The following is a 17,247-nucleotide window of genomic DNA, read 5'->3' as shown; positions in this document are numbered from 1 at the left end:
AATCCGAGCGTCTTGTGGGGAAGACGAGCGGATTGGGTCTCAGGAATCCGAGCGTCTTGAGGGGAAGACGAGCGGATTGGGTCTCAGGAATCCGAGCGTCTTGTGTCTCGGGACGAGCGGATTGGCGGACAGCTTCTTTGTTTGACCTCGGATTGTAAAACGGACGTCATTTTCTCATCCGGACTCCTATTGGAGTGATTCAAAAGCCTAGATCACTTGATTTTTTGACACCGTTCCATCTAGCATACTTTCAGAGCCAAAGGAGCAACTCTTGATTTGGGTTCCGAGCAATTTCTTCATGAATGGCTTCCTTGCTTTCCTCCTCTTGCATACCCCTTATTCTTGTATTGTTGGCTCTCGTTCTTGCCTCTTCTTCATACTAGTCCATCCAATATCATCAATAACCTTGCAAATAAGCACGAGAAACGGGAATTCTCGCCTCATTTATCTCCTTTTCTACAGAACATATGAAATGTGCTAGAAAAGCAAATAGGAAGGTTTTGACGGATAAAATGGCCATGAAATGATATAATAGTATGCAAAATGGGTTCAATTAAGGGACTAAATGTGCGCAAATAATGTTCACATCAAATATCCCCAAACCGAACCTTTACTCGTCCCGAGTAAAGAGGTGACTAAAACTAGACCTTTATTTAAACTATCCTACTAATATAACCGATATGAGACAATTAGTGGGTCTCACTCCGCCCCTTCAACTCACAACAAGTCAACCATGAGGTAGGATTCCTTCTTGCAAGGCAAGGTGGGTCTTGCCAAAATGGCGACACATCCAAACATTAAAGCACACAAAATCAATTAATGGATTCATCTACAAAAGAATATCCACTTTCCTCATCTAAGTGGCGGAAATTATCCAAAGGGGAAGCAATTCAAGGGTACACACTCCTTCATAGATGCTATTTCTTCAAACAACTAAGCCTAGGAGGATACCAATAAATCACCTCCAAGTTGTGTCAAGCTAGGATACCTTATCCTCAATCGTTAAATGCTTTTGTCAAGAATAGACTCCCTATGGTGTTAGACACACTGGAGGATCGCGGAATTCCCCCTCTTGCCTAGACAAGAAGAAGGGTCGTCCCCTCTCTACCATGCACAAAAATGGATACGATGGATAAAGGGATCGATAGTAATTGAGTTTCATTTGGGAGTTTGCTTTTGTTGTTGTTTTTCCCCCCAATTTCTTGTGGCATTTGACATTTGAGAACACTTTCTTTGCCATTTCTTTTGATTTTTGGCATTTCAATACTTGAAAATTTTCAACTTTTTGCATTTTCTTTTGAACATTTTCAAAGTCACCCCAATTAGTAACGAGGGTGCTTTATATTTGAAGCATAGGAGTTTTCATTTTTGTTACTCCTCTTTTCTTTTGATGCAATTGCAAACTTTTTCTTTTCTTTTCATTTCTTGAACTCAAATTTTTGAACAATTTTTGTGCCCATTCCCTTTTTGATGACAAAATGTATGGTAGAACATGGATGAATGATGGTTGCATGGTTTCAAGGGTCACCTTGGAATAAACGGTAGCCAAGGAGTTATCACACCACAAGGTACTCTTGACTAGGCCTTAATCCATGGGTCAAAGGATACTAGCATGACACATCCTAGGGTGTTTTACAAGTATTCTAACAAGCAAAGTCTTAAGAAGAAAAAGCATCTACTAGGGCCTATATACACTTGTCAAGTTTCCCAAGTAGACGGTTTCGCAAAATGTTTCTAACATGCAAACTACATGCCATGATGCAACTAACATTTATACATCCTAATGCATATGATTCTACCAACTAATATGCCAAATAATCTAAATGCAAGTCCTAAATTCACATTGTTTATACCGCTGATGAAGAGTGTCGTCGGGGCTCTCAATCAAACACAATTTATAATACTCAACAAACAACTAGTTAGCGGTAAGTCGAGGTCGATCCATGGGACGGTGTGCTTTGGGTTCTAAGTCTATCTATCTCAATTTATGCTAGTGTCACGATTTGTTTGGGTTTGTAGTTGCGTCTAGACTAATGCAAACAATAAGGTAAAACAAGCAATAAAAGAAGGATGTAAACAATTGATTAAGAGTGCTAGGATATCATGGGGTCATGGGGGAATCATGGTGTTGATCATACAAACATGTTTACAAGGTTGCAAGCAATTAATGTTGTGGAGGAACCGAGTTGGGTTATATCTTACGGTTCTTAGGAAGAGTTGGGTCCCGGAGCCGAATCGATTAGATTGTACAACACCTACAAGTCGACTTACTTTCCTCCTAATCAACTTCTATGCATGGTCTAACAAGACTCGAGTTGGTTTATATCTTACAAGTCAAGTTGAGTAGATAAGAGATGGTAAAAATGCAAGGATTCATAGGCTTAGCATTTCATCAAACATAACATGTGCATAAAGTTGACATCACAACAAGCAAGCAATTTAATCATGTGAGCATATTAGATTAAGCATGAATCAATCCCATGTTTGTTTCCCCCAATTACCCACTAATCCTAGCTAAGAGACTACTCATTCATTATCAAGTTTAACATGCTAACAAGGTTGTCAATCATATTAACAAGGTAAAACATGATGAACAAGTAAGAAAGATTAACAATAATTAAAACAAGGATTAAGAGGATTATACCTATGGAGATTCCACAATAATAATGCAAAGAATAATAGAAGAACTTGATGATTGATGGAAGGTTGTCAATCTCCCAATAAACCCAATAATCTTCAATTACCCAATAATAAACTTGAATAATAAACTTGAACAATAATTAAAGAGAGATTAATGTGTAATTTGTGGAAAGATTAAAGAGTAGTCTATTCTAATCTACTCCTAATCTAATCTAAAGAAGGATTTTCTACTCTAATAAAACTTGTAATAAAACTTGATAAGAGATCTCCTACAAATGGGGTATTTATAGTGGAAATTAGGTGGATGCATTAGGGTTAACTAAGGGCTAAACTAGTAATTACACTTTTAAGTTGAGCAAGGAGACTCCGGGATTCTCCGAGAGAAGGGCTTCTCTTATCGTTGCTAGAAGAATGAAAACGTCTTTGTCTTTGAAATCCGTGCGGATGGGAGTCGGGACGGGCGGAATCCGCAAAGGAATCCGAGCGGATAGTAGGGCAATCCGGCGGATTCTCGGGGCAATCCGAGCGGATTTGGGAGAAGACGCTCGGATTGTAGCAAGGGAATCCGAGCGGATTTAAAGCAAGACGGGCGGATTCTCCTCCAGTGAATTTTCTTGTTTTTCCCAGCCAGAAGACGGGCGGATTGGGGACAATCCGGGCGGATTGGGGAAGACGGGCGGATTCTCTCTCGGGACGCGCGGATTCCCGAACAGCTTCTTTGTTTGACCTCGGATTGTAAAACGGACGTTATTTTCTCATCCGGACTCCTATTGGAGTGATTCAAAAGCCTAGATCACTTGATTTTTCGATGCCGTTCCATCTAGCATACTTTCAGAGCCAAATGAGCAACCCTTGGTTCAGTTTCCGAGCAATTTCTTCATAAATGGCTTCCTTCTCGTCATCCTTGCTTTTAACCCTTATGAGTCTTCTATAAACTCTTTATTCCTACATCATTGGTCATCATTCTTGCCTCCTCTTCATACTAGTCCATCTAATATCATCAATAAGCTTCCAAATATGCACGAAAAGACGGGAATTTTCGCCTTATTATCTCCTTTTCTACAAAACATATGAAATTCGATAGAAAAGCAAATAGGAAGGTTTTGACGGATAAAATGGCCATAGAATGATATAATAGTATGCAAAATAGGCTCAATTAGGGGACTAAATGTGCGCTAATTATGGTCACATCAAATATCCCCAAACCGAACCTTTACTCGTCCCGAGTAAAGAGGTGACTAAAACTAGACCTTTATTTAAACTAACCTAATAACATAGCCGATATGAGACAATTAGCGGGTCTCACTCCGCCCCTTCAACTCACAACAAGACAACCATGAGGTAGGATGTCTTCTTGCAAGGCAAGGTGGGTCTTGCCAAAATGGCGACACATCCAAGCATTAAGCACACAAAACAAGTAATGGATGCATCTACAAAAGAATAGCCACTTTCCTCATCTAAGTGGCGGAAATTATCTACAAGGGAAGCAATTCAAGGGTACACAATCCTTCATAGATGCAATTTCTTCAAACTACTAAGCCTAGAAGGATACCAATAAATCACCTCCAAAATGTGTCAAGCTAGGGTACCTTTGTCCTCAATCGTTAAATGCTTTTGTCAAGAATAGACTCCCTATGGTGTTAGAAACACTGGAGGATCGCGGAATTCCCCCTCTTGCCTAGACAAGAAGAAGGGTCGTCCCCTCTCTACCATGCACAAAAATGGATACGATGGATAAAGGGATCGATAGATATTTGAGTTTCATTTTGGGAGTTGCTTTCATTGTTGTTTTTCCCCCCAATTTCTTGTGGCATATAACATTTGAGAACACTTTCTTTTTGCCATTTCTTTTTGATTTTTGGCATTTCAATACTTGACAACTTTTTGCATTTCTTTTTGAACATTTTCAAAGTCACCCCAATTAGTAACGAGGGTGCCTTGTATTTGAAGCTTAGGAGTCTATTTTTGCTCCTCTTTTCTTTTGATGCATTTTTGCAAACTTTCTTTCACTTTTCATTTCATTGAACTCAAATTGATTTCTTTTTGTGCCCATTCCCTTTGATGACAAAATGTATGGTAGAACATGGATGAAAGATGGATGCATGGTTTCAAGGGTCACCTTGGAATAAACGGTAGCCAAGGAGTTATCACACCACAAGGTACTCTTGACTAGGCCTTAATCCATGGGTCAAAGGATACTAGTAGGACACATCCTAGGGTGTTTTACAAGCATTCTAACAAGCAAAGTCTTAAGAATAAAAAGCATCTACTAGGGCCTATATACACTTGTCAAGTTTCCCAAATAGACGGTTTCACAAAATTTTTCTAACATGCAACTACATGCCATGATGCAACTAACATATAAACATCCTAATGCAAATGATTCTACCAACTAATATGTCATGTAAACTAAATGTAAGTCCTAAGTTCACATTGTTTTTACCGCATCAATCAAAATAAAGCCACATAGTCATTAACATAAAGAGGAAAAAGGAGATTGGAAAGATCATACCATGCGGTCTTCAATATCCTCATGTTTCGGATGTGGCGTAGTCAATCAATGTGAAAAAGGATGAACAAACACAATATATACAAGTCTACACTACAAAGGAAATGAACTTGTTTTTGGATTTTTAAATTTTTCAAATTTTTATGGTTTTTGTTTTTATGAAATTAAAAGACATATTTTTATGCATTTTTGGAATATAAATTCCCATCCCCCACTTTATTTTGGACATTGTCCTCAATGTACATGTAGGAGTAGGAATAAAAAAGAAATACATGTTTTTGGATTTTTGATTTTTTTGAAATAAAGTACAAATGCAATGATATGGTATGAATGAATGCATGCTCTAACTAAATGCAATTCTATATGACATATATAACAAATGAATGCAATCTAAACTATAATATATGATGCATGATTTCTAGTAAATTATGGTCACCTATGATCAAACCTCCCCAAACCGATTTAAACACTATTTCTAGTGTAGAAATGAATAGGTTTGGCCATTAGTAACTATGCATGGATTTTAATCTATATGCAACTATCTATATGAATCATGTGAGATATATTACAATGCAACTATACTATATAAACTAACTAATGTAAATGCAATATGAAATATAATACAAATGTAAGCTAAATGTGTATGCAAGGTCAAGGGAAAGGGTATCTTACAAATGGTGGTTTGAGATAGGACTCCACCAAACTCGTTCGAATTCCATTATCCATGGAGCTCAATGCTCTCAATAGTTGATCAAAGGTTTGTGAATGGTCCTCAAGTAAGCATGAATAAGTCTTGAACCATTTCAAAATGAAGTAGGGCCAATCCATGAGGGACCTCCCTTTGAACTCCTTCCCCTTCTCTTTTGCTTTGTGATGATGGCCTTCCCGGCTCTTAAAACTAGCAAACTTGAGATTCTTGTCATGGGGGCTTTTCCGGTTGCTCCTATTTCTTCCAAAGTTGATGACGCAAATGCTTGGACTAGGTGATCTTCCAAGAATAGAAGGTGAAATTTCATTGTCTTGATGATGGGATGTCTTAGGAGTTGGGATAGTGGATGCCAAATTTCCACATATAGACTCCTTCTTAACCTTTTCTTTGAGCTTCTCCACTAAGTAATTCTTGTATGACGATTTGACTTTCGTGAGAAGGTCCATAATGTCATCTCCAACTATCATGGGCTCCATAGTGGGTGTGAAAAGGTTCTCATGAAGGCATTCCTCCTCTTCATCGAAGCAATCTTCAAACTTCTCAAGGATGGGTTCCTCAAGAAAGCTAATCCCATAACTCCCTTCATCATTTGAGTCCATATTTCCCTCATCATCTTCTTCCATAGATGCATCATCATCGCTTTCTCCATATGAATCATAAATAAGGGCTTCACTCTTCTTCACCAACTCATTCTCCAACACCTCAACATCTACTTCAAATGACACACCCTCATACTCACAAAGGCTAAGAGTATTTGGCTTACTCAACCTCATGTCTTCATCATCAAATACCACACTTTCATACTCACAAGAGCCCAAAGAGGTTGGCTCTTCCCACTTCTCATCAAAGGTAACTCCTTCAAACTTACATTCATGGTCAATGTCCAAGGAGTGGTGGGGGGTGGTTTCTTGGGATTCTCTTATTTGGGCAATTTGAATCTCCAACTCCTCTCTTTGGATAACAATGCCTTTAAGAACATTATCTTGTTTTTGGCTTTCTTCTAGCATTTGTTTGAAGAAGTTTTGTTGATCTCCCATCATTTGGAGAATCACATTTTCAATGGGTTCATCTTCTTGTTGTGGGTAGGTGTGAAAGTGGTTGTATTGTGGCAATTGAAGTTCATTGTGAAATGGGTATTGGGTGGGTGGTTGTTGTTGATATTGGGTGTGGTTATTTTGGTGGGAAAATTTGGGGTAGTGGTTAGGATTTTCGTTGTATGAGTTGTAAGGTAGGTTTGTGTTGACTTTCTCCTCAAACTCCCCATACCCATAGTCATACTCAAAAGATCCTCCACATACTCCATATGTCAAGTCTTGCATCATCATGGTCAAGATAAAGATACAACTACAAACATGGAAACTACAAGAAAACGGTAAAAACGATCCTTGAGGAACAAGTTCCTCAAGGTGAAAGCACAATTAAAATAGACAAACAAGTAAGAACTTAATCACATAGCACCATCCCCGGCAACGGCGCCATTTTGATGAAGAGTGTCGTCGGGGCTCTCAATCAAACACAATTTATAATACTCAACAAACAACTAGTTAGCGGTAAGTCGAGGTCGATCCATGGGACGGTGTGCTTTGGGTTCTAAGTCTATCTATCTCAATTTATGCTAGTGTCACGATTTGTTTGGGTTTGTAGTTGCGTCTAGACTAATGCAAACAATAAGGTAAAACAAGCAATAAAAGAAGGATGTAAACAATTGATTAAGAGTGCTAGGATATCATGGGGTCATGGGGGAATCATGGTGTTGATCATACAAACATGTTTACAAGGTTGCAAGCAATTAATGTTGTGGAGGAACCGAGTTGGGTTATATCTTACGGTTCTTAGGAAGAGTTGGGTCCTGGAGCCAATCGATTAGATTGTACAACACCTACAAGTCGACTTACTTTCCTCCTAATCAACTTCTATGCATGGTCTAACAAGACTCGAGTTGGTTTATATCTTACAAGTCAAGTTGAGTAGATAAGAGATGGTAAAAATGCAAGGATTCATAGGCTTAGCATTTCATCAAACATAACATGTGCATAAAGTTGACATCACAACAAGCAAGCAATTTAATCATGTGAGCATATTAGATTAAGCATGAATCAATCCCATGTTTGTTTCCCCCAATTACCCACTAATCCTAGCTAAGAGACTACTCATTCATTATCAAGTTTAACATGCTAACAAGGTTGTCAATCATATTAACAAGGTAAAACATGATGAACAAGTAAGAAAGATTAACAATAATTAAAACAAGGATTAAGAGGATTATACCTATGGAGATTCCACAATAATAATGCAAAGAATAATAGAAGAACTTGATGATTGATGGAAGGTTGTCAATCTCCCAATAAACCCAATAATCTTCAATTACCCAATAATAAACTTGAATAATAAACTTGAACAATAATTAAAGAGAGATTAATGTGTAATTTGTGGAAAGATTAAAGAGTAGTCTATTCTAATCTACTCCTAATCTAATCTAAAGAAGGATTTTCTACTCTAATAAAACTTGTAATAAAACTTGATAAGAGATCTCCTACAAATGGGGTATTTATAGTGGAAATTAGGTGGATGCATTAGGGTTAACTAAGGGCTAAACTAGTAATTACACTTTTTAAGTTGAGCAAGGAGACTCCGGGATTCTCCGAGAGAAGGGCTTCTCTTATCGTTGCTAGAAGAATGAAAACGTGCTGTGCTGAAATCCGTGCGGATGGGAGTCGGGACGGGCGGAATCAAAAGGAATCCGAGCGGATTGTAGGGCAATCCGGGCGGATTCTGGTGGGGCAATCCGAGCGGATTTGGGAGAAGACGCTCGGATTGTAGCAAGGGAATCCGAGCGGATTTAAAGCAAGACGGGCGGATTCTCCTCCAGTGAATTTTCTTGTTTTTCCCAGCCAGAAGACGGGCGGATTGGGGACAATCCGGGCGGATTGGGGAAGACGGGCGGATTCTGTCTCGGGACGCGCGGATTCCCGAACAGCTTCTTTGTTTGACCTCGGATTGTAAAACGGACGTTATTTTCTCATCCGGACTCCTATTGGAGTGATTCAAAAGCCTAGATCACTTGATTTTTCGATGCCGTTCCATCTAGCATACTTTCAGAGCCAAATGAGCAACCCTTGGTTCAGTTTCCGAGCAATTTCTTCATAAATGGCTTCCTTCTCGTCATCCTTGCTTTTAACCCTTATGAGTCTTCTATAAACTCTTTATTCCTACATCATTGGTCATCATTCTTGCCTCCTCTTCATACTAGTCCATCTAATATCATCAATAAGCTTCCAAATATGCACGAAAAGACGGGAATTTTCGCCTTATTATCTCCTTTTCTACAAAACATATGAAATTCGATAGAAAAGCAAATAGGAAGGTTTTGACGGATAAAATGGCCATAGAATGATATAATAGTATGCAAAATAGGCTCAATTAGGGGACTAAATGTGCGCTAATTATGGTCACATCAACCGCATCAATCAAAATAAAGCCACATAGTCATTAACATAGAGAGGAAAAAGGAGATTGGAAAGATCATACCATGCGGTCTTTAATATCCTCATGTCTCGGATGTGGCGTAGTCGATCAATGTGAGAAAGGGTAGACAAACACAATATATACAAACAATATATACAAGACTACACTACAAAGGAAATGAACATATTTTTGAGTTTTTCAATTTTCAAATTTTTATGGTTTTTATGTTTATGAAACATAAAGACATGTTTTTGTATTTTTCAAAAATTTTCAACTTTTTATCATTTTTGGAATATAAATTCTCATCCCCACTTTATTTGGACATTGTCCTCAATGTACATGTAGGAGTAGGAATGAAAAAGAAATACATTTTTTTGGATTTTGGATTTTTTGAAATAAAGTACAAATGCAATGATATGATATGAATGAATGCATGCTCTAACTAAATGCAATTCTATATGACATATATAACAAATGAATGCTATCTAAGCTAGACTAAATGATGCATGTTTTCTAGTAAATTATGGTCACCTATGATCAAACCTCCCCAAACCGATTTAAACATTATTTCTAGTGTAGAAAAGAATAGGATTGGTCATTAGTGTCTACGAATTCCAATCTATATGCAATTGTCTACATGAATCATGTAAGATATATACAATGCAAACTATACTATGTGAACTAAATAATGTAAATGCAATATGAAATATAATACAAATCCAAGCTAAATGTATATGGAAGGTCAAGGGAAAGGGTATCTTACAAATGGTGGTTTGAGATAGGACTCCACCAAACTAGTTTGAATTGTTGAAGTTCTTTTGCTTTGTCCATAGAGCTCAAGGCTCTTAGAAGAAGATCAAAAGCTTGTGAACAAGCTCCAAATAAGCATAAGTATGGGTTGCTCCACTTGAAGATGAAATTTGGCCAAGGAAGCTTGTCAAAAATTCTTTCTTTCACCTTGCCCTTGGCACTAGAGTATTTGCAATTCTTCAAACCAACATGCCCATGATTCTTGTCAACACTAGGTATGAAGTATGGTTCATTTTCATCCGTAGACTTCCACTTACCACCTTCTCCTCTATGTTCGGTGATGATGATAGCACTTTGATTTGTCAATCCTTCCAAGGTAGAAGGAGAATTCTCATAACATTGATGATCGAGTTCCTTAGGAGTTGAGATTGTGGGTGCCAAATCTCCACAAGCACGTTTATTTGCAAGTTTGTTCTTGAGGTTTTCCACCAAGTACCCTTTATATGATAATTTGACTTTTTGGAGAAGATCTACCATATCATCTCCAACAATCATAGGTTCCATGGTGGGTGCGAAAAGGTCTTCATGGTCAATAGGAAAGAGGAATTCATCTTCTTCATGGAAGCATACCTCAAACTTTTCAAGGATGGGCTCCTCAAGTAAGGCAATATCACAACTCCATTCCTCTTCTTCATTGCAAGACACATATCCCGCATAAGCTTCTTCCATTGGCTTGTCATCATCGCTATCTCCATACGAATCATATATGGGGGCTTCACTCCTCCTCATCAACTCTTTCTCCAACACCTCAATGTTCACATCAAAAGTCACACCCTCATACTCACAAAGTCTAAGAGTATTTGGCTTACTCAACCTCATGTCTTCCTCATCAAATACCACACTTTCATACTCACAAGAGCTCAAGGAGATTGGCTCTTCCCACTTCATATATTCTTCATCAAAGGTCATTGCCTCAAATACACATTCATGATCAATTATTGAGGAAGGGTGAGGAGTGGTTGCTTGAGTTTCTTTTATTTGGGCTATTTGAATCTCCAACTCCTCACCTTGGGTAATAATGCCTTGAAGAACAATGTCCCTTCTTTGGCTCTCTTCTAGCATTTTTTTGAAGAATTTTTGTTGATCTCCCATCATTTAGAAAATCACATTTTGAATGGGCTCATTTTCTTGTTGTGGGTGAGTGTGAAAATGGTTGTATTGTGGCATTTGGAATTCATTTTGAAGTGGATATTGGGTGGGTGGTTGTTGTGGATGTTGGATGTGGTGATTTTGGTGGGAAAAATTGGGGTAGTAGTTAGGATTTTCATTGTATGAATAGTAAGGTAGGTTTGTGTTGACTTGCTCCTCAAACTCCCCATACGCATAGTCATACTCAAAAGATCCAACATATACTCCATGTACCAAGTCTTGGGTCATCATCATAGCCAAGATAAAGATACAACTACAAACATGGAAACTACAATAAAACGGTAAAAACGAACCTTGAGGAACAAGTTCCTCAAGGTTAAAGCACAAATAAAAATAGACAAACAAGTAAGAATTTAATCACATAGCACCGTCACCGACGACGGCGCCGTTTTTGACGTGAGCGCGTCGTTGTACACCCAATCAAAACACATTTATAATACTCAACAAACAACTAGTTAGCGGTAAGTCGAGGTCGATCCATGGGACGGTGTGGTTTGGGTTCTAAGTCTATCTATCTCAATTTATGCTAGTGTCACAATTAATGGGGTTTGTAGTTGTGTTCTAAACTAATGAAAGTAATGAAGTAAAGCAAACAATAAACTAAGAGATGTAAACAATTGGCTAAAAGTACTAGCATGTCATGGGGTCATAGGGGATTCATGGTGTTGATCATACAAACATGTTTACAAAGTTGCAAGCAATTAATGTTGTGGAGGAACCGAGTTGGTTTATGTCTTACGGTTCATAGGAAGAGTTGGGTCCCGGAGCCGAATCGATTAGATTGTACAACACTTACAAGTTGACTTACTTTCCTCCTATTCAACTTCTATGCATGGTCTAACAAGACTCGAGTTAGTTTATATCTTACAAGTCATGTTGAGTAGATAAGAGATGGTTGTAAATGCAAGGATTCATAGGCTTAGCATTTCATCAAACATAACATGTGCATAGGTTGACATCACAATAAGCAAGCAAATTTAATTATGAAAACATATTAGATTAAGCATGAATCAATCCCATGTTGGTTTCTCCTAATTACCCACTAATCCTAGCTAGAAGACTACTCACTCATTATCATGCGAAACATGTCATTAATGGTGTCAATCATCACAACAAGTATAAACATGATATTAGAATGAAGAAATGAACAATAAAGAGTAAAGAGTAAAGGAATTATACCAAACTTGAGATGATCCAAATAATAAAGCAAAGAATAATAGAAGAAACTTGATTGATTGATGAAGGGTTGTCAATCCTCCAATAATAACCCAATAATCTTCAATTACCCAAAAGTAACAAACTTGAATAATAAACTTGAACAATAATTAATGAAAGTTTAATATGTAATTTTGTGGAAAGATTGAGATTAATCTATTCTAATCTACTCCTAATCTAATCTAAGAGAGTTTTCTAATGTGGAAGCCCCTTTGATTATCATCAAAATGGGGTATTTATAGTGAGGATTAGGTACATAAATTAGGGTTTACTAAGGGCTTAAATGACGATTAAGTCCTTGAGGAATCGCCGGTCTCAAGAGAGACTGCGGTCTCCTTTTCGCCGGTCTTTGAAAAATATGCGCATCCTTCATAGAGCAAAAAGAGAACGTAAGAGCTGTAAGAGAATCCGAGCGGATTGGTCTCGGGACGCTCGGATTCTGGGCTGTGTATTTATCTTTTCTTTCTGTCTAACAATCCGAGCATCTTGAGGGGAAGACGAGCAGATTGGGTCTCAGGAATCCGAGCGTCTTGTGTCTCGGGACGAGCGGATTGGCAGACAGCTTCATTGTTTGACCTCGGATTGTAAAACGGACGCCAGTTTCTCATCCGGACTCCTATTGGAGTGATTCAAAAGCCTAGATCACTTGATTTTTCGACGCCCTTCCATCTAGCATACTTTCAGAGCCAAAGGAGCAACTATTGATTTGGGTTCCGAGCTATTTCTTCATGAATGGCTTCCTTGCTTTTCCTCCTCTTGCATACCCCTTATTCTTGTATTGTTGGCTCTTGTTCTTGCCTACTCTTCATACTAGTCCATCCAATATCATCAATAACCTTCCAAATAAGCACGAGAGACGGGAATTATGGCCTCATTTATCTCCTTTTCTACAGAACATATTAAATGCGCTAGAAAAGCAAATAGGAAGGTTTTGATGGATAAAATGGCCATGAAATGATATAATAGTATGCAAAATGGGTTCAATTAAGGGACTAAATGTGCGCAAATAATGTTCACATCAGTCACCAATAGTGCATGGAATGGAGAAACTTCTCGGATCCTTGAGCTTTGGAGGTGAACTCCCTTGAAGAATAGCACTACTTACTTTAGTGAAAGCAATAGTCTCAAGCTTCCGGATTGATTTTTCATTTGTAAGAATATCCTTCATATACTTTGCATAGGCCGGAACGTGATTGATTAATTCCGTGAATGGAATCGAGACTTCTAAATTCTTCACAATCTCCATGAATTTTCCAAGTTGGTCATCAAACATAGGCTTAGCCTGACGACTTGGAAAAGGAAGTCTAATCACAATGGGTTCCTTCTCTTTTGCCTTTTCTTCATTCTTCTTTGAAACTTCTTGATTGTTGGGTTCTTCTTCCCTAGAGTTTTCAACAACTCTTCCCTTGTCACTAGCATTCACAACATCTTCATCAACGAGTTTCTTTGGCCCTTCATACCTTGTATCACTCCTTAAATGGATGACACTCACCGATTCTTGTCTTGGGGGATTACCCTGGGGTGGTAATTGTCCCTTTTGCCTTTGTGAACTTGAAGATGCTAATTGAGACATTTGGGTCTCCAACATCTTTGTGTGGGCTAGGATGTTGTTGATGGTGATGTCTTTTGCTTGGCTATCGTTTTGCATTTGAGTGAAAAACTCTTGTTGGTTATTTTGCATTTGGAGGACCGCTTTTTGAACATCAAAACCTTGGTCATTTTGTTGATTGTATGGAGTTTGATTTTGGTAACCTTGGTTTTGGTTGTAAAAGGGTCTTTGATTTTGGTTTCTCATTGGTGGTGGGGTGTATGTTGGTGGAGGGTTTTGAACATTTTGGCTTTTGTATGAGAGATTTGGATGGAATTTGGTGTTTTCATTGTAATAGTTGGAATAAGGGGTATCACTCTTGTATGCTTGAAAAGCATTCACTTGCTCACTTGTTCCCCTACATTCACGTTGGTCATGTCCCAAAGTTCCACAATTCTCACATATTCCACTTGGAATTGATGAAGCTGCCACCATGGCATTAACATGTTGCTTTGGTGATTTTGAGTCTTCTTCAAGTTTAGCCACAGCCTTCTCAAACATCAAGTTGATGGTATCAATATGAGCACTAAGTTGAGCACCCAATTGAGTAATAGAGTCCACTTCATGCTTTCCTCCTCTAGTAGACTTGCGAGGTCTACTATATTGTGAGTTATGGACCACCATTTCCTCAATCTTGTTCCAAGTTTGATTATCGTCAACTTCGGTGAACATACCATTTGATCCCATATTGAGAATGTTTCGGGAGTCTTCATAAAGACCATTCCAAAATTGGTGTACCAAGAACCACTCGCTAAGTCCATGATGAGGACATGAGCGACAAGTTTATTTGAATCGCTCCCAAGCTTCATACAAAGATTCTTTGTCCCTTTGCTTAAAACCCGTGATTTGAGCTCTTAGCATGTTAGTCTTTTCCGGAGGGTAGAACTTTTTGTAGAAAGCAAGAGCCAACTTTTTCCAAGAGTCGATACCAAGAGTAGCCTTATCAAGGCTTTTTAACCATTGTTCCGCGGTACCAATTAGAGAAAAAGGAAATAAGACCCATCGAATTTGGTCTTGAGTCACTCCGGTTTGTGAAATCGCATCACAATAGTCACAAAAAGTCTCCATGTGAGAATGCGGGTCTTCACTAGGCATCCCCCCAAATTTTCTTCTTTCGAGTAATTGGATAAATGCGGATTTTTTAATGAAATATCCGGTCAAGTGTTGTGGTGTGGGAGTACCATTGGGTAGGTTCTCCTCGGTTGGTACGGAATGTGATGAAAATTTAGGCATTGTGGGTTGATTGTGTGGTTGATTTTGTGTTGGGTTCTCCTCACCTTATCTTGCAAAGGGTTGATGAACTCAATAGTATTTGGTTGAATATCTACAACCTCACCAATACCTCTCAAAGTATTTCTAGCAAGTCTTCTATTGGTTGTCAAAGTTCTCTCAATTTTGTGATCAATGGGTAACAAGTTACCTTGTGATCTCCTAGACATGCAAAATATTAAACAACTTGAAAACAATTAGAACAAACCTTGAGGAGTTGTACTTCCCCAAGGTAAAGAAAGACAGAACTAATAAAAATCAAGGAAAATAAAATCAAGTTAACACCGTCCCCGGCAACGGCGCCATTTTTGGTCGGACTATATTTTTCGGTTACTTGTCGTTAGGAGCACCTAGACCAAAACAATATCTATAACTTCACAAACTACTCTACTATTAGTAAAGAGGTAAGTAAAGGTCGGATCCCAAGGGACGGGTATTGATGTTGGATTTTCGATTGCAAGTAGTGGTGTCTAAGGGTGTCACAATTTGGGTTGAGATAAGACGATCACTAAACTAAATAACAATGTAAATAAACAAGCAAGATGATTAAGATGAGATGTAAACAATTGATTAAAAGCACTAGGGTGTCATGGGTTCATAGGGGATTCATGGGAATTGATAATACAAACATATTCTCAAATTATGAGCAAGCAATTATTGTTGTGATAGGATCGAGTTGGTTTATATCTTACAATCCTAGGAAGGTTTGGGTCCCGAAAAAGAATCGATTAGATATTACAACACCTACAAGTCAACTTAATCCTCCCTACTCAACTATATGCATGGTCTAATGAGACTCGAGTTGGTTTATGTCTTACAAGTCTCATTGAAAAGGTAAGTGATGGGTTAAAAATGCAAGGATTCTTAGGCTCGCATTTCATCAAACATAACATGTGCATAAGTTGAGATCACAACAAGCAAGCAAATAAATTATGTGAACATATTAGATTAAGCATGAATCATCCCCGATGTTGGTTTCCCCTATTCCCCATTAACCCTAGCTAAGGAAACTACTCACTCATTATCAAGTCTAACATGCTAACAAGGTTGTCAATCATATTAATAAAGCAAAACATGATGAATAAATGAAGATGATTAACAATAATTAAAAAGGGATTAAGAGAATTATACCTAATGATGATTCCAAATTAATAAGCAAAGAATAATAAAAGTACTTGATGAATGATTGGAAGGTTGTCAATCCTCCAAATAAACCCCAAATAATCTTCAATTACCCAAAATAAATGATGAACAATAGAGAAATAAAGGAAATAAGATTTGTATTAATGCTTAATTAAAAGTTGATTACAAGATTAAAGAGAGATTAGAAGAACATAAATTATACTAAGGATTGATGATAATCAAATTAGTACAATGGGGTATTTATAGTGGGGATTAGGTACATAAATTAGGGTTACTAAGGGCTTAAATGACGATTAAGACCCTTAAGAAAAGTTGAGGAAATGCTCCTCTCGAAGAAAGATGCGAGTCTCCTTTTTGCTAGTCTTTTAGAAATATGCGCATCCCGAGTAGAACAAGGAGAAGGCGTGCTGTACTGGATGACAATTCGAGCGGCCAAGGGGTCGGGACGAGAGGATTGTGAGAGTTGGACGAGCGGATTGGCTGGAGGGACGCTCGGATTATGAAGGTTGGACGAGCGTCCTGATGCTGTGACGGCCGGATTCTAGTTCAGCAAGCTTTTTCTTCTTTTCTTCTTTTCTTCTTCCAACAATCCTCAAGGATTTTGTTGGAAATACAAGGATCGTCTTCATCATTGCCCATTATTTACAAAGGCCTTCTAGTCTTGTCTTCACTTTGATGCTTGGTCATTAGATTCGATCAATTTAGCTCCATTTTACCATTAAAATGCAAGGTTTGCACTCCTCTCCTACC

At 38.2% G+C, this 17,247-nt stretch overlaps 1 non-coding gene across 1 annotated transcript; it reads left to right on the top strand.

Annotated features, from left to right (window-relative positions):
- The first annotated feature begins 14,839 nt into the window (after positions 1 to 14,839).
- On the top strand, positions 14,840 to 14,946 carry LOC141624821 (small nucleolar RNA R71). The gene has a single exon (XR_012534625.1). It is a non-coding gene; the product is annotated as a small nucleolar RNA R71 (small nucleolar RNA).
- The last annotated feature ends 2,301 nt before the right edge of the window (positions 14,947 to 17,247 follow it).

The sequence above is a fragment of the Silene latifolia genome, chromosome X, assembly GCF_048544455.1.
Source record: "Silene latifolia isolate original U9 population chromosome X, ASM4854445v1, whole genome shotgun sequence".
In the NCBI taxonomy this organism is placed as follows: Eukaryota; Viridiplantae; Streptophyta; class Magnoliopsida; order Caryophyllales; family Caryophyllaceae; genus Silene; species Silene latifolia.
Note: the sequence above shows the minus strand (reverse complement) of the source record. Positions and strands in the feature narration are given on the sequence as shown.